The sequence below is a fragment of the Hylobates moloch genome, unplaced genomic scaffold (assembly GCF_009828535.3).
Source record: "Hylobates moloch isolate HMO894 unplaced genomic scaffold, HMol_V3 SCAFFOLD_1, whole genome shotgun sequence".
Taxonomy (NCBI): domain Eukaryota; kingdom Metazoa; phylum Chordata; class Mammalia; order Primates; family Hylobatidae; genus Hylobates; species Hylobates moloch.
The window spans coordinates 151,077,928-151,101,755 of NW_026652276.1; the positions used below are offsets into that span (position 1 = coordinate 151,077,928).

At 38.0% G+C, this 23,828-nt stretch overlaps 1 protein-coding gene and 1 long non-coding RNA gene across 5 annotated transcripts in view; one reads left to right on the forward strand and one right to left on the reverse strand.

Moving 5' to 3' along the window:
• Positions 1 to 9,389, reverse strand: part of HDAC9 (histone deacetylase 9) — a 945,763-nt gene extending 936,374 nt beyond the window's left edge. For 2 of the 4 annotated variants that reach the window (XM_032759782.2, XM_032759867.1), the window contains exon 1: positions 9,020 to 9,389. The gene's annotated coding sequence lies outside the window, so the exon portion shown is untranslated. The remainder of the gene's footprint in view (positions 1 to 9,019) is intronic. The other 2 variants (XM_032759877.2, XM_032759801.2) reach the window with 1 other exon arrangement.
• Positions 9,390 to 9,454: 65 nt separating this feature from the next.
• LOC131382702 (uncharacterized) lies at positions 9,455 to 23,624 on the forward strand. Its single transcript, XR_009212298.1, has 3 exons — positions 9,455 to 10,219; positions 22,040 to 22,104; positions 23,492 to 23,624. It is a non-coding gene; the product is annotated as an uncharacterized LOC131382702 (long non-coding RNA).
• Positions 23,625 to 23,828: the final 204 nt, after the last annotated feature.

Sequence of the window (23,828 nt, forward strand, 5' to 3'; positions counted from 1 at the left end):
AGGTTATAATCATCATGAGTGTGAAGATAATGCACGCATCCTATCTCTGTGTAGCTTCTACACAATCTGTTCTCCATTCCAGAAATCTTGGAATACGGCTTACAGATTTGATTTAGAATTCGATGACTCCACAATACTAATCACATTTTCAAGGGAACAAAAAGATGTTATAGAGATCTCAGGTGATATCTCATTAAACCTGACATTTGAGGATTATTTGAGGAATTTTGATCATGTGTAAAGTCTGATTATCCTGAGCCATACACAAAGCCTCAAAGTTAATATTGTTTGTTTGGTTTTAACCTGCTTATAAAAGGACAATTTCTCTATCTATATTGATATAAAACATAGAAATAGATTAAATAAAAACAGAATCTGAGACTGCATCTTTATACTCTTAAACTGGATACTGGCAGTGTAATTTCAACAATACAGCATCATTTGTCACAGAGTTCAATGTTGTTTCTTTTAATTTCATCAATTCTGTTGTTTATATTCAACATTTGTTTGTTGGGTTTGGTTTTATAATTTATGAAATCTATAAGCAAAAGCATTTATATTTTATGTTCCTATATACTTAAGTAGAATGTTTAATAAAAAATAAACACATTCATACTGTACAGACCTGTAGTCTTAGTCAAAACCGGCCCATTCTTCCTGTGGTGTTTTATTTGGAGAAGGTACCCATTAGGAAGCCAAATCTTCTCTGCCCTCTTTTCCATCTAAGTAGTGGGAGACTACGAATCTCTAGCGAGCCACAGGGTAATTGCAAGAAGACCATAAATACACATGTAAATCCTCCTGTATATTAAATATACCACTATATTTCAAAAATATAAGGATGCTGTTTGGGGTAATAAAAATGCAAATTCCTTTTAAAGACTTTCCTAATACAGTAGCCTTTTTATTATGGATTATCTCAATTAATACTAGAATTCCATTTGTAAGCCTGCGAAAACATAGCCATAACCCTAAACTACAGTAGGAATTCAGAGAGGAATGAGATCTCAGTGTGTTGTAGTAATCAGAGGAAGCATCACGGAAGAGGTGGGACATACAATGGGCTCAGTGAAAAAGTAGGGCAGAGAAGCACAGCTTCCTAATCCCCCAACAGAACCCCAGCAGAATGAAAGTCTGATTTTGGCTACGAGATGATCACTCATAGAAACCTATGCTACATAGTTCTCTTTCTGTTGCAAGATGCAGAAACTCAATTTATGGATAATTTATTGCTCACATAACATATCCCTGGAAAAAATCAGCTATAGAACGAGACCTAAGAATGACTGGATGCAGGAAGTGAAAAACTGAAAGGTTCTTATTTCTCTCTCTCTCATCTTGACTTTTCTTTACACGTTGATTTATTCTCTCAGGCTGGCTACTCCTGTTTATCTAAAATCGAAGCCACTTGCTAGCTCCAAGTTTAGGATTTAAATCCTTAATGATTTACTGGATGAAAGGCAGGGAGTTGCAACAGTTAAAAATGTAAGGGCCTGGCACAATGGCTCACATTTGTAATCCTAGTGCTTTGGGAGGCCTAAGCAGGAGGATAGCTTGAGGCCAGGAGTACAAGACCACTCTGGGCAATACGGCAAGACCCCTTCCACAAAAAATGTTAAAAAATAAACAATAAATAATTTTTTTTAATTAGCCAGGTATGCTGGCATGAGCCTGTAGTCCTAGCTACTTGGGAGGCTGAGACAGAAGGATCACTTGAGCCTAGGAGCTCAAGGTTATACTGAGCTGTGATCACACCAGCCTTGGGAGCAGAGCAAGACCCTGCACCTAAAAAAAAAAAAAAAAAAAAAAAAAAAAAAATGTAAAGGTAATAAAGATAGGCTGCTTCCAGGTTGTGAAAGCACTGGTGTCATGCTAAGAAGTTTGGGCTTTTAAAGTCAAATCTGGCCTAATCTAGTTTAGGAAATCTAAAACCTATATGAAGAAATTAAGTTTACTTAGAGACTTTCTGAGCTACAGTGTGCTCCAGAATAGATTAGTACTGTTGACCCCTGTCAAGCTGGGGCTGGATCATAATTTCCTTCTTTGACAACAGTAGTATTCTAGAAGGGCGGACACCCGAACCCAGATGGAGCAATAATAAAACTCCCTTTGCCTGGCCACAGTGGAGCAGTCCATAGGTGTGCAGCTGATCTAACACAATCCAATCATACTCTTCCTTGAGGTATTCAGTTTTAAATGTTTACATTTTGACTCAGATACCCAGGGAAATCTTAAAGGCTTCCTCATACTGTGCTGGGATGTAGAGTAAAACTCAGTAAAATTAACAGAAAATAGATAAGACTTCCTGGGTACAGTGGAGCAGCAAGGGGATCTGGGCCAATAATTCTGATCAATGGAACTAGATCCATTTAAAGAAGATATTTAAGTACATAAAACAGAAGAAAAAAGTAGAATATCTATGAATAGATTTCAGAGGCACCACAGAGTAGAAAGAGGGACTGAGTAATAGAAGAACAAAGGAAGAATGTCTCCATAGACTTTTCAAGATCAAAACAGTGGCATCTACTGAAAAAGCTATAGAAAGAACCCTATGGCCAAAGAGGCAATGAGAATTCATAATGTTACCTGATTTAATTTAATAGTAGAAATCTACATATAGGGAAGAAAGGAGACACAGCGCTTTTGATTTTAACCAAAATGATAAGTAGAAATAAAAATGCATAGCCTCTACTCCCCAGTCTTACTTTTAGATCTAAGAGAGACCTATAATATGTACTTCCTGCTGAGAAAATAAAAGAAGGCATGATACAGCACACTCTCTCACTCCTCTCTTTAACCCTCATCTTGCAGTATCCAGTTCTCTCAAGGTGAATGATGGAACCCAACAGCAATTGTAGCACTGACATCCACTTCAATGTGAGTAACAGGCTTTCCCCCTGGAAACTTCACTTACTGCTTGTGAGTATGGGATGTGTACTACAAGACTCCAGGCTCTGGAATCAGACCTGGATTCAAATCCTATTGCCACCCCTAGCTGAACGACCCTTGGCAAAGTATTTAGCCTTTCAAAGTCTCTACACACCTGCCAGGGGAGAAGGGAGGCAGAACTAGGGGAATATAAACTAAACTGCCAGAGTTTGAGATACAAAACAGATAAAATATGTCTGGCAAAGCGCTTAGAGCACAGGGTGTGTTCAATAGTCCCCTACATAGCACCCCATAGTCACTGGGCCACAAATATAGTACAATGGTCCTTAGCTCTACTCCCTTCTATAAAATGAGGGTAGACCACACTGCAGGCCTCCAAGTCACAGCGCTGGTTCCCTGCAAGGATTAGTGGCATCAGTCCCTTAAAAGTCTTTCATGCGTGGAATATATTTAGGGACTAATTAAGTCAATACCCAGACTAATGTACGTGTAGTGATTCATCTTTCAAAGGTCTTCTACTCCTTTCTTATCACTACCACTCATAAATGGACCCTCATTACCATTATTCTCCTAAATCCTGGAAGAGTTTTCTGTTCCAAGGAGTCACCATGACTTCAGTCACTTTCCAATTCAATCCCATCCCTAGAAGGCTATCATGCCTATCCTGGCCAAAAACTCAAACATTTCATTAAGCAATCATTTTTTCTTCTTTCCCTCAGCAGTGGACACCTGTCATTCTTTTTGGCAATGGACAATGGGACTGCATTATTATATGTGGAGAATACTCTCTTTTATGATATGGAGCCCACATTCAACTGTAGAAGCTATATGCCAGCAGCGACAGCAGCAGTACCTCACAGGACAAATTCTGCAGAGGGATTTGGAGCCTTGTTTCTACTTGAGTGGCTTTGAAGTCAGGTCTGCTGACTTTACCAGAGGTTTTTTTTTTTTTTTTTTTAAAAAAAAAAAAAAAAAAGGGTCTTACTGTGTTGCCCAGGCTGGAGCATGGTGGCACGATCATGGCTCACTGTAGCCTCAAATTCCCAGACTCAGGTGATCCTCCCACCTCAGCCTTCCAACTAGCTGGGACTTCAGGCACACACCATCATGTTCAGGTAATTTTTTCTGCATTTTTTTGTAGCGACGGGGTCGCACCATTTTGCCCAGGCTGATCTTGAACTCCTGGACTCAAGCAATTCATCTGCCTTGGCCTGCCAAAGTGCTGGGATTACCGGCATGAGCCACTGTGCCCCCCGCTATACCAGAGATTCTATGAGCTAGTCAATGTGGTAGATATATCCTAAGCTGACCTCCAAGGAGTCATGCCCTTGTATAGTCTGATGTCACTCTCTCACTATTATATTATAGTATATAAGACTCTTTCTTATCAGACTGGAACAAGAGAGACTTCCTTGCTAGCTTTAAAAAGTAAGATGCCATGTTGTAACAGTACCTATGAGAGGGCCACATGGCAAAGAATAACAGCAGCCTCTAAGAGTTAAGGGCAGCCTCTGGCTGACAGCCAGCAAGAAAATGGAGGCCTCAGTCCTACAGCCACTATGAGATAAATTCTGCCAATTAATAGAAAAGAGCTTGAAAGTGGATCTTTTCCCATTGATCTTCTGTTGGGATTGCAGCCCTAGCCAACACGTGAGAAAATCTCTGGCCAGAGGACCTAGTTGAGCTGTGTGGACTTCTGAGCAATGAAACTGATATGATAAAGGGGTGTTGTGTTAAGCTGCTAAATTTGCGGAAATGTGTTACACAGCAAGAGAAAACAAAGTTAATATCCTCTAATAAATTTATTTGATGCTTATATTAACTAAAGTTAGTTTCCATGACTTGCTACTGAATACCCTGAGTGACACACAGACTATCCAAATCTTACCCTTCTTTCAGCGGTCACTTCAAATTCCAGTCATCACTACTGTACTAGAACTAAACCAGTCCACACTCATCTCCTTTTTATCACAGCTTCTGTAGAGATGTGAAGAAAGTACCATTTCCAGCAACCTCAATGCTCCTCAAGCTCACCAGCAACATGTTATACTCTCTTTGGTGCTGCAAACAATAGATAGTAGTTTTCCTCTCTTTGAAGCTCTAACAATTCATCATAGTAAACAGGAAACCACATCTGAACTTTTTTTCAGTACTTGATACTTAATGATTTGGATGAGTTCCTATAAACCATTTGTAATTTAGGGAATGGAAGAGTAAGAATATATATATTAGCTTAATAGAGAGCTCTTGGTACTGTCTGCTTATTCAAAAATACTTGCATAAGATTACGTATTACCATTTTCTACAGAATTACAATGCTTCCTTCTGCAAGCTGGATAATATATTCCACTGTTAAGTGTAATAATGCAATATCAGAAGTCTATCACTTTGGCTGTTACAAATCATGTGGGCAATTATCCTAAAAAAATTCTAGTGGGGTTTGAAGGAGAGGAGATTTGGTGAGATGAAGAAAAAGAACAAGTTTCTGTCCTTTTCTTTTTTAAAAAACGTCTGATTTATTCAGATGAGATCTACATGGAAAGAAACGACTAGATAATTCCATAAACCTTCTGTTCACTTTGATACCTGTAAGTTCGCCCAAAGAAGCAGAGCTGATGAGAGAAATGGACATCCCGACACCCAGAATATGATCTCTGACCATTACTGGCTGCCTCTGGAGTGAACACTCCATTACTGTCCCCCGTCAATACTCTCTCTTCCCAAAAATCAGGTTCTGACTTTTCTTTCCAGTGAGGCTGATGATCCTCAAGCTTGAAAACTGTGCTGATAAACTTCAAGAATTGCTTTGATCAGTAAAGGGGCAGTAGGTAGTTGATAGGGTGAGGCCAGCAGGGGCAGAGAAATATGTGGACTATGGATTGATTGCAAGAACAAATATTCTGCAGAGGTGTGTGTGCTTCTTTATTTATTTCAGCAGTAGCTATTAGAGTCATGGTTCTCTCCCATCAACAGGCCAACAGTATGATCCATCCCCTTATGACTATATTGACTGATTTAAAATCTGATCTGCACATATATAAAGATGATCACTTTAAAAATCTAGAAATACATAAATTTATGAAGTTATAAGATACAGGAGCAGCTTGCTCTCATAATTAAAATACAGGAAATATAGATGTTACGCTCAGCTTCACACTGATTCACTATGGTGTAACGTTGGGTATATCAGTGTACCTGCCGCCTCCTTCCTAAAATGAGAACAATATGTCACCCTACCTATCTCTCAAATGTTTTGAGGAATCACCAAAAAGTGTAAGAATTATAATAACAAACTGGGAAACAATTGTATATATCTGCAGATGCATGCAATACAAATTAAGTATGATGTCTATTGAAAGCAAAAGGCTTCAAGCAATCAGAGCCCCCACCAACTTAAACAGTAATATAAATTATATTTTAAAACAAACAAAAAAAACCAATGAAGCAAAAATAAAAAGCCACATTTGGATGTAATAACAAAAAATGTCCATGACTACAATATTTCACTAATGAGAAGGTACAGATGCTACATACAGAAGGATTTTATGATGTCCATATGTTTCTCAAATGATGTTCCTTGTTAGCTATTTCTCCACATCTCTATTTAAGAATAACCTGCACCTTCCCCACTGAGTGTGTACAAATTATAATGTAATATGTTGTAATATTTAAACAAATTCAGAAAAGAAGTAATTCTAATAAAAAGAAAGGAAAGCTACATAAACCTAGATGTAGATATTAATAAAAATCTGAATTCTGGTGTCATCCAAATTAATTAATTAAATAGGTTTATATCTGGTCAGCTGGCCTTAAGATTCAAAACTCCTAAACCTCAAATAGAGTTCATCTATATCTTAAATATATAATTATTTATATATAGTGGCAATAACTTCATAAAACAACTCTTTCTACTATAATGACGGTTATAGTTAATTTGGTCACCAATCACAAAAATCTATAACCATGTATAAAATTACCTTTTAATTGCAAAAGAGCCATCATTATTTTTACAGAAGACAGCAGTTTAATGTGCTAAACACTCTCTAGTCAGAGTGCTGGTCTGACTCTCCAGTAAAGGCCAGCCCAACAGGCTGAACTGCAGAAAGAAACAGGAAGATCAAGGTTAAAAAAAATATATCTGTCTCCTACCCATAAACTGGTATTTAATTTAAAACTCTTAACTTCCTTCTGCACAACCTTATGTACATCTAACCATGTCCATTTTGTAGTAAAGATTATCAATTCACAAGCACAGCTAAGAAAGCAACTCTCTCCCTCTGGCTGGCAGTTTATCAAAGGTCAGACAGGATTCCCACCTTACATGCATCTGTTTAATAGCTAAAACATATATGAAAACATTAGCTTTTTCCCACACAGAAAATGGCATATTCTAAGAAAATGCTGCTGTTCTTCAAATGTGCCCCATTCAAACAAAATGGATGAGAATAAATTACAAGCAAGTTTTACAACTGACTAAATTATGTTGTTTTGGAAATATAATATTCTTATTAGCCATTTTAAACATAAATGGTTTCCAGAAGGAACATCAGTAATTTGATGTTTGGGGAATTAAATTGGTCCAAACTGGAACAGTGGTTTAAAAGGATAAGGAGGACTAATTATCTGTGGTAAAAGGCAAATATATTAAACAACAAATTTTCAGTCACAATAATTTCCATAATAAATGTCAAAAGTACCAAACAGAAGGTCAAAAGATATCCTTTAAACATGATTTCTAATTTATTAAATGCAACTTATTCTGTGTTGTTGTTAATTATAGGATTAGGAAGATTTCTGGAGCATCAGAAAACATCCAGGCCTTTTCAAATGTCATAAGGTTTTCTTTTGGAAGATTTTTAATTTTTTTTCCTTTAATATGGGTTCTCTATGTACGTACTCCCTTTTTCCAGATTTCGATAGTGTCTGCCAGATTTGAAAACATGACAGTGCTCTGAATACTTGTAATTCCTAAATCTTACTCCTTATGAGAAATCTCAGCATAGCAAGAGTATTTCGTTGTATATGCATTGTTACACCATTTGGGGAGAAAAAAATTAACTCTTCGCTTTCTTTTCTGGTAGAAGTTAAACTTTTTAAGCCTTTCTTACCCCTTTCCCATATTTTACACACATACATACACACCCCACATACATGTAATAATGAATATATGTAGATATCTCATTTCTTATAGGATTTCAAAATGCTACAGTTACTTAAAGCTGAAAGTTCCTTTTAGGAGATTACACACACCTCCCTGGAAGAAAAAACAATTGACAGATCTTCCTGAAATTAGAGCACAGGAGACACACTAGAGAATTCTCCAAGTCCACATCACAGGAATTGCATCCTCAGCTCTCCGTCGCAGGCCACCTCTCCTGACAACCGCGCCTCGGATCTGGAGAGAGCTCGGTCCCGCTCTGTCACATCACAGACACACAGGCCTGACACCAGCACCTCTCATTGCGGACAAGTGGATAACGGCTTCAAAGCCAAACAAATGCAGCCTGCTAGGCGCTCAGGGAGACGCCCCCGTCCTCCGTTCCCTCTAGTCCCCACTGTGACACCCTCTTATGGCATCTAATTAACCATTTTACCTTAATAAGCTTACGATTCATCACTCTCCTTCCACTAGTCAAGGAACTGCTTTATCTCCCATCCCATCCCCCAGCCTCCTGAACTTTTCTTAAAACCCAGGTTTCTGATGTATTGACTTAAAACTGAAGTCCTCCACGAAACATCAAAGGTACCCCCCAATAAGCGTTGCTCCCCTCAAGCAACACGTTGCCAGTACAAACTTTTCATTCATAGCTCGGCTCCAACATAAACTGGGTGTGTTTGGGGGCGGGAGAGAATCACGCCACCGACCGCTCGCCTCAGTTTGCCTAGCCAAATATCAGGGTGTGCACCACAAAGATCACCTAGCACCCAACTTCTGACAAAGGTTCCCTTAAACCCACCGGTCTCCGGGCTGCGAGATGCAAGGCAAGTGGCATCAGAGTCCGGACTGAGATGCTGTTAACCTGCGGAACCTGAGAAGGGAATACCGCGGCGCATCCTGAGGACCGGTGGCCCCCAATTCCCAGGGCTTTCCTCGAGCACCAGCCGGGGACTCTGCCGTGGTGCCACTCACCTCCGCCCGCTCCTGCTGAGGCTGTCGCGCCCTCCTTCGCTCCGCGCCGGCGACCTCCTAACTTCTCCCCCTTCTCCAAACAGCCATCTTTCGAGGAGGAGAAGAGAATGGTGAGGCAGAAGCAAAAAGGGAATGAAAGTTGACTCGGGGGCCGCCGCTGCTCCTTCAGCCGAGATTTACCGGCCGCGACGGGCGCTAGAGGAGGAGACCGCGGCGAGAGCGGCGGGCGCGGCGCGGCCGGCTCGGTGCGCGCTGCGCGATGTGCGGGACGCGCCGCCGCCGCCGCCGCGCGGGGGGGCGGCTCGGGAGGGCGGCAGCGGGCGGCTGCGAGCTGCGAGCTGAGCGGGTGGCGGCGCGCGGAGGATTTGCTAAAAATAGCACTTCTTGGGGAGGGAAGTAGGGGACGGAGGTGGGAGGAGAGGCTCGGCCGGGAGCCCCAGCGCCGCGGAGGCTGGGCGGGGCTGGGTGGGGATAGGAGGAAGGACCCGCGGCGAGAGCGCGGGCCCAGGCGCTGGAGACCCGCAGGGCGGGTCGGGAGGCGCGAGCCGGAGGGGATTACGGGCGCGGGAACACCTGGGCGCGCGGCCGACGCGCTGGGAAGGACGCGCGGGAGGCAGGAGGGCAGCAAGGGCAGCCAGGGCAGCCCAGGGTGGAGCGGAAGAGGGTTCTGGGCTGCACCAGCGTTTTTTTTTTTTTTTCCAGGGGAAGGACCAGGGAGCCTAAGACGACTTGGGATTTCTGAAGCGAGACATGCCCACGCGAGGCGCGGGGTGATGGTCAGGCGGAGGCCGTGACAGAGAACGGTGCTGAGGAGAAGCCAGGCCGCTGCCTCGCCCTCTCGCGCCCCCCGTGGCTCGGGGAGCCCCGGCCGCTCAGGTGCGCGCCACACAGCGCCAGCCCGCCCCAGCTGAACGACTTCTTTTTAAGAGGAGGTAGCATTGTGGGGCGGTACCTGGAACGTCCCCACAGATGCGTAGAGCTTGAAGAATCATTCAAGAGAATTTTAAGAGAAAAAATGCTACATTTGGGGTTTGTCAAATGGGAAACGTGAGGGAATATGGTGACTGCTGTTGGAAACATGACTTAGGTATGCCGCGTTTTAAGGCTGACCAGAGAGGACCATTCGTTCTGAAACCAACCCTGAAAGAAGGCGAGCACAGTTAGAAGGGCCGAGAATTAACGAGATGATCTCCTTCAGTGGTTAGTATTCTTACCTTGGGGATTTTTTTTTTTTTTCTGCTATAAATGAAGTCTATACTAGCATCACTAGTAGCTGTAGATTCCTTTATGAAGTGTACAACATTAAAATATTTTTGTAAGTGTAATCCTAAACATACTTGGCTAAAGCTAACAGTTGATCACTCAAAGAGGCTAGTATTTATGGTGTATGTAATTTGACCGTCAAACGAATTAAAGCTGGTGTCTCTGCTTTTGTATTTATGGTTTTCCTCTACGTCAGCTAAAACACAGCTAGCTTATAGATTAATTATATGGATGGAAAGATCAAGAAAGACCTAACCCAGTACCCTCATTTTTAGAGGAGAGAACTGGGATCCATGGGAGTAGTGTGATTTGCCCAAGGTCTCACAGTGGCAGAGTTAAGATTAAAATTTAGGATTAGGGCCTAGGCCCGGTAGGTCAAGCCTATAACCCCAGTACTTTGGGAAGCCGAGGCTGGAGGATTGCTTGAGCCCAGGAGTTCGAGACCACGCTGGGCAACAAAGTGAAACCCCCATTTCAAACAAAGAAACAAACAAAAACCTCAGGAATAAAGCCAGACTGCCAATTTCATAACAGCAAGATAACTCGAGAAAAGGAGTGGTATGGTAGCTGTACTTTTAAAATAGTTCAGCATTCTTAGGAGAATAAAAGTGTATGATGGCTAGATTTATCCCTCACTTTGCTCTGATCAAGAATTCACGCTGCAGGAGTGGTCAGCTAGCTTTAAATAAGAATTTAAAAATAAAAAATAATAAAGGTCATACTCCAAAGGCTGTTGGTGCTAGAGCTTCTGCTTAACTTTCTGTCCACATTGAGGATTCTGTTCATTAGCATGATGAATCTTAGTAATGGGTTCTCATGGGTTCTCATTTCGTGGGTGAAATTGATGATACTGACTCAAGTAGAGATATTTCTGATTTGTATATATGCCAGGTATAACCATCTAGTGACCTTTCACCCTTTACCTTTCAAAATGGAGTTAAGAAATGGTCAAGTGTCCAGCCTTTAAGTTTTTGGAGGGTTTTTTTGTTTGTTTTGGTTTTGGTTTTTGTAGGGGTTTTTTGTTTTGTTTTGTTTTGTTTTGTATTTTGAGACAGGGTCTTGCTCTGTCCCCCAGGCTGGAATAGAGCTGTACCATCAGGGCTCACTCCAGCCTTGACCAGGGCTCAAGTGATCCTCTAGCCTCCCAAGTAGTATCTGGGTCTAACTTTTTTAGAGACGAGGCCTTACTTTAGTGCCTAGGCTGATTTTTTTTTTTTTTTTTTTTTTTTTTTTTTAATGATTCTGTTAGCCTACCATTGACTTTAAGGGAAAAATTCTCCCTCTATTGTCTCTTAAGAAACCTTTCATGTAAAGTATGGCTGAAGCACATAAAAAGAAATGTCCCTGGGATTTCAGTAGGCATCTGAAACAGATTTTGTGTAGTAAAGATGTATATGGCAAAATTTGAATTGAAACTTATTTTCACCTTTTAGGGTAGTGATAACAGGCATAGTTAACCTTCACTTAAGTCTAATTATTTAAGTATCCCATGTCCAGGTCATTTCACAAATGGGAGCAGTCCTCCTCATCATTCTGCTAGATATTTGAATGCTGACTTTGAGTAAGATACATGCTGGGTGCTACTAGAGACTCAAATATTTTAAATTATGATTTAGTTGAAAAGATAATTTATCTTAAAAATTTTGGTTGGGTTGGCATGTTCTCTGTTCAAACCTATGTTATTGCATATATGACACTATATTATAATTTTTTCCTGGTTTTAGTCTCTTGTCAACTGAGCTCTAAGAGGACAAAGATAACTCATTCACATTTTTTGTAGTTTTTAATAGACTATTTTTCAAAACAGTTTTACATTTACAGAGAAATTCAGAAGATAGTACAGTGAGTCTTGAACAACACAGGGGTTAGGAGAGCAGACCCCCTGCAAAGTTGAAAATCCACATATAACTTGACTCTTTAAAAACTACTAATAGCCTACTGCTGACCAGAAGCCTTCTCAAAATATCAACAATTAACACACATTTTGTATGCTATATGTATTATATACTGTGGTCAAACAATAAAGTAGTCTAGAGAAAAGAAAATTTTATGATGAAAATCATAAGGAAAATATATTTATTATTCATTAAGTGGAAGTAAATCATCATAAATGTCTTCATCCTCTTCATCTTCATGCTGAATAGGCTGAAGAGGAAAAGGAAACGTTGATCTTGTATCTCAAGGGTGGTCGAGGTGAAAGAAAATGTGCATATAAGTGTATCCATGTAGTTCAAACCTGTGTTATTCAATGGCCAACTGTATAGAGAACAATATACATGCATACACACATACATAATTTCTCCTGCTATTATCATCTTTCTTTAGTATGATACATTTTCTACAATTAGTGAACTGGTATTGGTACATTATTAACTGAGGTCCATAGTTTATCAGATTTTTTTGTTGTTAGCTTTTATTAATGTGCTCTTTCTGTTTAAGGATCCCATCTAGGAGGCCACAATATATTTAGTGATCATGTCTTTTTAGGCTTCTGGCTGTGGCACTTCCTCAGACTTTCTTTGTTTTTTATGACCATGGCAGTTTTGAGGAATTCCAGTCAGATATATTTTAGGATGCCCCTCTGTAGTAATTTGTCTGATCTTTTTCTCATGGTAAAAATAAAGTGATGGATTTTGGAAAAGAAGATTATAAAGTTCTATTTTCATTACATTATATCAAGGGTGTATACTAGGCAACATGGTTTGTCCCTGTTGATGATGATCTTAATCGCCTGGCTGAGGTAATGTTTGTCAGGTTTCTCCACTGTAAATTTACTCTTTTTTTTCCCCCTTTACATACTATATTCTCTGAGAGGAAGTCATTATGTGCAGCCCACACTTACGGAACAGAGATATGACCTCTTCTTTTAGGGCAGAGTATCTACATAATTTATTTGGAAGACTTAGTCATTCACTTTTTATTTCCAAAGATCAGCACAGAGCCCTCAACATAGTAGGTTCTTAATACATGTGAAGTGCAAGAATAGGATTAAACAGAATTTTTCCCCTCAAGAAAGTTTATAGGATCTGGATGTCACCAAAATGGTGAATAAGACTTTCCAATGCTTGTACTCCTGCAGAAACATCAATCTGAACAACTATACATGCACAAAAATACACCCCTCAGGCCATCTGCTGTGGTCCTATACGCCAGTGAACCCACAGTTCGGACCTGCTTCAACAGACCTTGGGTCTAGGCCTATCCTAGTAGACACTAAGCTCCAGGCTAGCTTTCATGGCTTCAAGTACCAAGCCAACACCCATGATCCTTGGCTCCAGGTTATAACCCAGAGACTCAGAATCCAGTAGACTCCAATGTCAGGCCAGACCTCATGGACTGAGACTCCAGAACCAACCCTGCCGACTCAGGCTACACAGTGGCCATGGTGGACCCAGGACCTAGGCCTGCTCCTGTAGACTCAGCCTCCAGGGTCACCCCAGTGCCAAGCCAGTTTCCAGCCCCATCTTAGTGCCTGCCTATCCCCTGCAGATTGAAGCTCAAAGCACACAGCAGTACCAGGTCAGCCCCTATAGACCCAGGATTGGGGCAGGATCCCATGGACACAGACTGTAGACACACCCTCATGAACACAGGCTCCAGGGCCACCCCCATGGACTCAATCAACATGTCCACCCCAGTGGATGCAGACCCCAGGTATAACTCCATAGACCTGGTCACCAGGGCAGCCTCCCTAGGAAATCCAGCAGTAACTCTACCTGTGAACCACACCAGATAGCATGCCAGAATCTCTAGACAGACTGACTGGTAAAAGCTTTTCCAGATAAAGTGTGTCTGCAAAGATTTTAATAAGTCCCTATTTATTCAAATTAACACACACCAATACATACCGATAAGGTTCAAGAAAAATCAGGGAAACATGACACCACCAAACAGGGAAAATAAAGCACTAACTAATCCTAAAGAAATTGAGATCTATGAAATGATTTACAAAGAATTCAAAATAATTCTTTTAAGGAAACTTGGCAAACTTGAAGGAAATGCAGAGAAATAATTCAATGAAATCAAGAAAATAAATGATGAAATGAGAAATTTAATAGAGATTAAAATTATCTTTAAAAATCAAATCCTAGAGCTGAAAAATATAGTGAATGAAATAAAAAATACAATAGAGAGCATCAATAGTAAAATTGATGAAAAAGAATCTGTGAACTGGAAGACAGGTTATTTGCAAATATATAAGGAGAATACGTAAATAAGAGGAGAAAACAGAAAAAAAAATTAAAGGAATGAAGAAAGCTTACAGAATTTATGGGAAAGCATCAAAAGACAAAATATTTGAATTATACCATTTCAAGAAGGAGAGAAAACAGATAAAGGGTCAGAAAAAATATTATTTTTTTTTTTATTTTGAGAGGAAATCTCATTCTGTCATCCAGGCTGGAGTGTGGTGGCGCAATCTCAGTCACTGCAACCTCTGCCTCCTGGGTTCAAGCAATTCTCCTGCCTCAGCCTCCCAAGTAGCTGGGATTACAGGTACCTGCCACCACACCCAGCTAATTTTTATATTTCTAGTAAAGACAGGGTTTTGGTGAAAAATGTAATATAATCTGGTGAAAGATATAAATATCACTGTATGGGAAGGTCAAAAGTCTCCAATCAGATTCAATCCAAATGAGACTACACCAAGACACATTAAAATCAAACTGTCAAAAATTAAAGAGAAAGGGAGGATCCTGGAAGCAGCAAGAGAAATTAAGCGTATCACACAAAGGGGAGTTCTAATAAGGCTAGAAGTGTATTTCTCAGCAGAAACCTTATAAGCCAGGAGAAAGTGGGATTATATATTAACAATGCTGAAGAAAAAAAGAAATGTTGCCAATTAAGACTACTGATATTCAGCAAAGTTGTTCTTTAGAAATGAAGGAGAAATAAAGGCTTCCCAGGCAAACAAAAGCTGAGAGAGTTTATACCACCAGAACTGCCTTACAAGAAATGCTAAAGAGATTTCTTCAAGCTGAAGGAAAGGACCCTAATTAGTGACAGAAGTATATATGAAAGTATAAAATTCACTGATAAAAGTAAGCACAAAGTCAAATTCAGAATATTCTAATCCTGTAATAGTGGTGTGCAGATCATTTATATTTAATGTAAAGGTTAAAATACAACACTATTAAAAATAATAGCTACAATAATTTGCTAAGATATACACGATATAAAAAGATGTAGATTCAAACACCAAAACATAAAATATCAACATTATTGACTCAGAGTGAAAAGTTTTTAACATAAAATGAGTAAGATAAAAATACTGAGTTTTTCTATGCAATAATAATTAAATAATTATCATCTTAAAGCAGCCTGTTATAAGATATTTTATATAAGCCTCATGGTAACCACAAAGCGAAAACCTACAGTAGATACATAAAAGATAAAAAGTAAAGAACAAAGCATACCACTAAACAGAATCACCTAATCACAAAGAAAGACAGTAAGAGAGGAATAAAGGAACAAAGGATCTACAAAACAACCAAAGAAAAAAATAACAAAATGACAATGAGTCCATACCTATCAATAATTACCTTGAATGTAAATGGATTAATTATCCAATCGAAAGATAGAAAGTATATTAACAAATAGGCCCAACTACACGCTTGCTAGAAGAGACCCCTTTCACCTTTAAGGATACACACAGATTGAAATGAAAGGACGAAAAAAAAAACAAATTCCATGCAACTTGAAACCAAAAGATAGCTGATATGGTTTGGCTGTTTCCCCACCCAAATCTCACCTTGAATGTAGTTACCATAATCCCCACGTGTCCTGGGAGGGGCCCAGTGAGAAGTAATTGAATCATGGGGGTGATTACTCCCATGCTGTTGTTTTCATGATAGTGGGTGAGTTCTCACGAGTTCTGATGGTTTTATAAGGGGCTTTTTCCCCTTTTGCTTGGCACTTCTTGCTGCCACCATGTGAAGAAGGACATGTTTGCTTCCCCTTCTGCCATGATTGTAAGTTTCCTGAGGGCTTCCCAGTCCTGCTGAACTGTGAATCAATTAAACCTCTTTCCTTTTTAAATTACCCAGCCTCAGGATGTCTTTATTAATACAATATCAGAGGTAGCTATGCTTATATCAGATAAAATAAAGAAGGTCATTATATAATGATAAAGGGGTTAATTCATCAACAGGATATAACAATTATAAATGTATATGCACACAACATCAAAGCATCTAGATATATAAAGCAAATTTTAATAGTTTTGAAGGAAGAGATAGGCTGTAATATAAAAATAGCAGAGGACTTCAGTACCCCACTTTCAGCAGTGAACAGATTATTCAGACAGAAAAGCAACAAGAAAATCTTGGATTCAAACTACACTTTAGATCAAATGGGCCTAATAGACATTACAAAACATTCCATGTAACACCAGGAGAATGCATATTCTTCTTAAGTGCACATGAAACTTGTTTAGTGGCCTAGACAAGAATAGATCATATAGTATAGACCACTAAACAAGTCTTAACAAATTTAAAATTGAAATCATATCAAGTATCTTTTCTGACCACGATGGAATTAAACCAGAAATCAATAACAGGAAGAATTTTAGAAAATTCACAAATACGTGAAAATTAAACAACATGCTCCTTAACAACCAATGGGTCAAATAAAAAATTTAAAGAGAAGTTAAAAAATATCTTGAGACAAACAAAAATAGATACACAACATGCCCAAACTTATGGGATGTAGCAAAAGCATTTCTAAAAGGGAATTTTATAGCAATAAATGCCTACATCAAAAAATAAGAAAGATCTCAAACAACAAATCAAGGAGGTAGGGGGAAAAAGAACAAACTAAGCCTAGAGTTAGTATAATGAAAGAAATAATAAAGATAAGAGCATAAATAAATGAAAGAGATTAGAAAAACAAGGAAGATCAATGAACGAAAGAGTTGATTTTTTTGAAAAGATAATCTTAACTGACAGACTAAGAAAAAAGACAGAAGACTCAAATAAAATCAGAAATGAAGACATTACAACTGATACTGTAGAAATACAAAGGATCATAAGAGACCACTGTGAGTAATTATACCCAACAAATTGGATTACCTAGAAGAAATTAATAAATTTCAAGACACATACAGCCTACCAAGACTGAATCATGAAGAAATAGAAAATTTGAATAGGTGAGTAACAAGTAAGAAGACTTAATTAATAATAAAAAGTGTCCCATTAAAGAAAAGCCCAGGACTTGAAGTTGTCACTGCTGAATTCTACCAAACATTTAAATAAGAACTAATACAAATGCTTCCAAAAAATTGAAGAAAAGGGAATACTTCCAAATTTGAAGCCAGCATTACTCTGTTACCAAAGCCAGAAAAGAACACTACAATAAAAGAAAATTATAGACCATATCCATAATGAGCATAAATTCAAAAGTCCTGAACAAAATACTAGCAAACCAAATTCAATAGCAAGTTAAAGGCATTGTTCATCATGATCAAGTGAGATTTATCCCTGGAATGCAACGATAGTTCAACATATGCGAATCTCTAAATATGATGCACCACATTAACAGAATGAAGGACAAAAACCATATAATCATCTCAATGGATGAGAAAAAACATTTTACAATATTCCACATCTCTTCATGATTAAAAAAACTCACCAAATTAGGCATAGAAGGAATATACCTCAACACAATAAAGGCCATACATGACAAATCCACAACTAACATCATACTCAATGGTGAAAAGTATTCAAAGCATTTTTCCTACGATCAGAAACAAGAGGAGGATGCCCACTCTTGCCACTTCTAGTCAACATAGTACTAGAAGAGCAATTAAGGAAGAGAAAGAAATAGAAGGCATGTAAATTGGAAACAAGGGAGTTAAATTTTCTCTGTTTTCAGATGACATGATCATATATATTGAAAACCCTAAAATCTCCACTAAAAAATTATTTGAACTAATAAATGAATTCAGTTAAGTTGCTGGGTACAGAATCAACATACGAAAGTCAGTAGCATTTCTGTACACTAACAATGAACTATCTAAGAGAAAAAAATCAAACAAACAATATCATTTACAATGGCTACAAAAAACAAAATACATAGGAATAAATTTAACCAAGGAAATGAAAGACATGTATACTGAAAGCTATAAAACATTGATGACAGAAACTGAAGAAGATACAGATAAATGGAAAGACACTGTCTGTTCATGGATTTGAAGAATTAATATTGTTAAAGGGTCCACACTAAATGCAATCTACAGAGTCAATGTAATCTCTGTCAAAATTCTAGTGTTATTTTTCATAAAAATAGAAAAAAAAACTAAAATTCATATGGAACCACAAAAACTCCCAAATAGCCAAAGCAATCTTGAACAAAAAGAACAAATTTGAAGGCATCACACTCTCTGATTTCAAAATCTATTATTAAGCTATTGTAATCAAAACAGCATAGTACCTACACAAAAATAGACATATCAACCAGTGTAATAGGATAGAAAGCATAGAAATAAACCCAAGTATTTACAGTCAGTTGACTTTCATCAAAGGTGCCAAGAACATACAACAAAGAAAAGATAGTCTCTTCAGTCAGTGGTGTTGGGAAAGCTGGATGTCCACATGCAAAAGAACAAAATTGGACCTTTATCTTAAACCAGATACAAAAATCAACTCATAATAGATTAAAGACTTAAACATAAAACTTGAACCTACAAAACTACTAGGAAAAAAATAGAGGAAAATCTCCATGACATTGGTCTGGGTAATGATTTATTGCTTAGGACCCCAAAATCACAGGCAGCTAAAGCAAAAGTAAACAAGGTAGGATTAAATCAAACTAAAAACCTTCTGCACAGTCAAGAAGACAATTGACAGAGTGAAAAGACAATGCAAAGATTAGGAGAGAATATTGCAAACCATACATCTGATAAGGGAGTAATATCCAACGTATATAAGAAACTCAAACAGTTTAATAGCAAGAAAACAACACAATTTTTAAAATAGACAATGGATCTGAACACACATTTCTCAAAGAAAAACATACAAATGACCAACAGGTGTATGAAAAAATGCTCAACATCTCTAATCTTTAGGGAAATACAAATTAAATCCACAATGAGATACCACTGCATACCTCTCGGAATGGCTATTGTCAAAAAGATGAAATATAAGAAGTGTTAGGATGTGAAGGGAACCTTGGTACACTATTGGTGGGATAGAAATTAGTACAGCTGTTTTGGAAAATAGTATGGAAATTTCTCAAAAAACTAAAAATAGAATTATCATATCATCCAGTAATCCCACTACAGAGCACATATCCAAAGGAAATGAAATCCATATGTTGAAGAGATATCTGCGATCCCCTGTTTACTGCAGCATTATTCACAGTAGCCAACATATGGGATCAAGCTAGGTGACCATCAACAGATGAATGGATAAAGAAAATGTGGTATATATGGTATATATACCCAATGGGATACTCTTCAGCTTTAATTAAAAGGAAATCCTGCCATTTTCAACAATGTGGATGAAACTGAAGGACATTATGTTAAGTAAAATAAGCCAGGCACAGAAACAAAAATACAGCACAATCTCATTTATATGTGGAATCGAAAAAAGTTGAACTCATAGCAGAGAGTAGAATGGTGGTTACCAGGAACAAGGCTGGGGTAGATGTTAAGGAGAGGTTGCTCATAAGATATAAAATTTCTATTAGACAGGAGGAATAAAGTCAAGACATCTATTGTACAACATAGTAACTATAGTTAATAACAATGTATTATATTCTTGAAACTTAGTGAGAGTAGATTTTAAATGCTCTCACCTAAAAAAAAAAAGGATGTAAGGTAATGCATATGTTAATGAGCTCAATCTAGCTATCCCAGAATGTATCCATATTTCAAAACATCATTTTATACACAATAAGTATACACAATATGTACTTGTCAATTAAAATAGAATAATTTAAAAAGAAAGGTGATGCTATTCTCTGCATTTAAGCAGGAAAAAAGCCTGTGCTAAATTTCCATCTGAAAAAAAAGTTAGGTATGGTGGGGAAGATAAATGAGGTATTTGTGGTGATGGTGATGGTAGATGTTTTCTAGTTTTCTTTAGAGGGAGAAGTACTGTGTACATTTTACTATTAGTTGAAATATTTGTGGCATTCCCTAAGGGGTCATACTTCCCATACAGCCTTCCCTTGGTTTTTCCATTTATCTTTTTGTCCTCAGACACTAAATCAGCAGTTTCCCATATAAAGGAAATTGCTCCCATTTCCAGGAATGAAGGCCACATGAGCAGAACCTTTTCCAAATCACTGAGGATATAAATGTGACCCAGAAGTAAACCACTGAGATTTGGAAGTTTGTTGCTATTACAACATTAGTTAGCCTATCTAGTCTGATTGCAAAATCCTAAGTTACTAAAATGAGACCACCAAATGCTGTGCTTGATTCAATTCTTATCAGTGATCACCTTTGGGGTGCAGCCTTTTAGGACTGTTTGTGTTTGGTTATGATACAAGTATGTTTTAAAATGTTTTCCCATTATATTTAAAATTAAACATTGTTCTTTATAAAGCAACAAGCCTCATCTTTTGTTGCAACACTGTCAATAAAATTAATTGAACCCCCACTGTGTGCAGAACACTACGGCAGAAACTGTAATCATTTTTCTGAATATTAATTTTAGGATGACATCATTTACTTTTCATTTACCTGAAAAAGTAAAGATGCAGTATTTAGAAGTAATAAACAAAGAAATTTAATTAGAATAATATACTATCAGAGGTGGATTTTACCATGACACTAATGAAGCTTAGGCTTCAGGAAGCCTCATTTGCACAGGTACCTTCTAAGACTGTATTCGTAATTTAGTATTATTTTACTTAAAAGGGTCCCAGATGCGTATAAGCTTCAGGCCCCACCAAACCTGGCTCTTTCCCTCAATACTACCAAATATGAAAACATGAAAACAAAGAGCTATAAGAGTCCTAAGAATAAAGGGCAGCACTCCCACACTGGAGCAAGTACACAGAATCTGTACATCTCAGCTCCCAGAAATAGGGTTTTTGGAAAGGTGAACCTGAAGTTTGAGTTCTGTAGTGAGATTTAAAACTGAGTCAGCATGTGCATCTATAAGGCAGGAGGATACATTCAGCCTCGGGCAGAGTCCCCTTAATCTGGAAGCTACCTGTATTAGTCTGTCTCACACTGCCAATAAAGACATACCCAAGACTGGATAATTAATAAAGGACAGAGGTTTAATTGACCCACAGTTCCACATGGCTTGGGAGGCCTCAAAATCATGGCGGAAGAGTAAGGGACATCTTACATGACAGCGGGCAAGAGAGAATGAGAGCCAAGCGAAAGGAGAACCCCTTATAAAACCATCAGATCTCATGAGACTTATTTACTACCATGAAAACAGTATGGGGGAAACTGCTTCCATGATTTGATTATCACCACCTGGCCCCACCCTTGACATGTGGAGATTATTACAATTCCAGGTGAGATTTGGGTGGGGACACAGCCAAACCTATCACTACCCAACATGCAAGGCCAGTGTCAGCGTACCCATCATAGCATTTTCCCATCATGTGGCTTTCATTTTATCATCCAAAAAATATTTGAGCAAGTTATTAGTCTTCTTCATAAAAGTTCCAGTTTTTACCGAGATTTTTTTCTAGAAGTCATTTCATCTTGAAAATAAGCTTTCTTATGGTTGCTGATAATACTTTTCCTTGAGGTTTAAGTAACAATTTTTCTCAATTAATTTTGTCAACTTCTAGGTCTGCAACGATGGATATTGTACTGCTCATCATCTCTGTTCAGGAATTCCCCATTGAAAGGACAGGTCTGTGCAGTAATAGAAGTTGTAATGTGACCCATTAAGGATTTCTTTCTCCTGCTAAATTTTGAATGGGAACTGAATGAATATACTGCCTCTATTTTTGATAATTCCTTTCTTATGCAAAAACATGTGGGTCATGGTGAAGTTTAATCACAACCCAATGTTCATTTATGAAATACTCTGAACTGCAATTAGTCATGTACAAATATGAAGGACCATTATCATGTGCATGTTAGCAGGTCCTCAATAAAGTTTTTGAATTATGAAACAAACAAGAGCCTTTGCATATACATGTATGCTTTCAGGGTGAACTTAAAATATTCCTTTTCATATCTATTATTATAAATACTTTATGTTAAGGTGATCCATGTACCTCAAATCTATAATCAGCTTACATTGCAAGAAAAGATTTTAAAATCTAGATATATATTTATATGTATATGCCTACATTTATACATGTAATATTAGTAGGTGAACTAAAACCCTTATCAGAAAATAACATAAATAGGTTTTATACCAATCAAGTTAGAGGAATAATGTGAGCAAATAAGTACTATTTATGGGCTGTTTTCAGTGGATTTGAACTAATCATTAGGTTATATTTCAGCTCTAATATAATATTACCTTATGATGTAAAACATAAGTTCATGTTGCCTTTTGAAGTTGGGATGTTCAACCAGCTTGATATAAAATCTTATATCCCATATGAAAAAAATAATACACAAAATTTAGGATGCCTTTTTGAAGGGATCCATTTTTAGTCCTTTTAAGAGTTAGAGTTTGCTAAGCTATGAAATATCTAAATGGTGGCTCAATCAAATTAAGTTTTATTTATTTAATTTTAACATAAGAAGTCTAAAGACAGGAAGCTGTTGACATTGATTTGTGGTTCAAGGATAGAAGGCCAAGGTTGATAATTTTTGTGACCTTTTCTTCATTAAATGGCGATTACAGGTTCAGCCATCAAACTAATTTCTAGACAGTAAGAAAAGACAGAGGAAAATATAAAAGGGATAGTACACGCATCAGGAAAACAAGGGCTTTGCCAGAAGTTCAACATACTTCTGCCTAGTTCTCACTGGCCACAACTATGACACATCATCAATGCTGTCTGCAAGGAAGACTGGAAAAGAGAACTCTGTTTCTTATTTATTATGTATTTTTCCAGCCCCCATACTAGAGAAAGATAAGGGAAAGAGGGTTAGAATGGATGAGTGACTCAACTTATAATATCTTCCATAGTCCTTAAAGTTTCCTAAAAAATGTTGTATTGACTGTAATAGGAAAATTGTTATCCAACGATATTTGAAGAATGTGCTTTGTTACAGAATTTCATAGAGTTTCAGATGTTCATTTACATGACTTTAGTGACCATATCTAACCCATCTAGGTTTTACAAATGAGGAAGCTGAGATCCACAAATTCTAGCTGACTTGCCCAAGACAACAGTCCAGAATTAGTTATTCCGGAAACAAGAGCCCACTCTGATTTATCGCACGGCTTCTGTGTTAGCATCCTCCTCCCGGTGTAACCCTTGTCCATTATGCCTTTTCTGTGTAAGTACTTTTTAAAAACAGTTTTAAAAAGAGAGAAAGAAAGAAAAGCGTGCATCCCATACTCTAACTTATTTCCATCTACTGAGCCAAAATTCCAAATACATAGCAAAAATGTCTCAATATATTGGTATGGTTTTGATTAATATGAAAAGACAGTTTTACATTATAACC